An 814-nucleotide genomic window follows, 5' to 3' on the forward strand; every position below is an offset into this window, starting at 1 on the left:
TGATGGTTTTTCAGTATGGAGAAGGCACTAAATCAAGAAGTTAACCAGGAGTTTGCCATGGCATTTCCCCAGAAGCAAATTCCCAAATTACTCCTAAGCTACTGCACCAYGAGGAGGGAAGGAACAATATGGTCCCAAGCCTTTCATTTTTTGGGAGCTTTCCAAACCTTCAAATGAGAAAGGAAAGTGGATGGATTAGAATCTGCAAGTTCCCAGTGTCTTTAAGTGGATTTAGTAGTGCTAGCACTCTGGAAGCTGTCGTCATGGAGGAGGCTGAAAGTTGGGGCCAACCTATTGCAGATGCATCAGCACCTTCCCCTTATGGCACAAGGAGCTCTGAGAAGTTGTGACACAGAGAAGTTGAGGTGCCCTGGTGATGCTGAGGAGCAGCTTCACCTCCAGACTGAAGGGAGTGCAAGACTATGATTGTTGATGTGAAAATGACTATTGCGCATTGGAACTGAAGCAGAAGGGATTTGTACAAATCCTTATTTCCATCCAGTTGTGTTGCCAGGGAAATCCATAACAAATACAATCATTACTGGAGAAAGCCAATTAAATGTAGAAATGCTTTTAAAAACTTGAAAGTCGATGGGAGACACAATTATATTTTATTCAGGTCAATAGGCACTTTCACTGAAGAGGACAATTATTGAATACCAAACAAGAAGATGCAAAGCCATAATTACTCAGTAATGAACCAAGCCTGGAGCTGGCTTAGCAACTTTAACCTGGGTACAACCTCATCAGCCATCTGCCAGTAACTTTTTAAGCTAAATAAATGTTTACATTAAGAAAAGTGGGAGCAGTGTGT

The sequence above is a fragment of the Malurus melanocephalus genome, unplaced genomic scaffold (assembly GCF_030028575.1).
Source record: "Malurus melanocephalus ecotype Western Australia unplaced genomic scaffold, MMel_1.1 scaffold_4, whole genome shotgun sequence".
NCBI lineage: Eukaryota > Metazoa > Chordata > Aves > Passeriformes > Maluridae > Malurus > Malurus melanocephalus.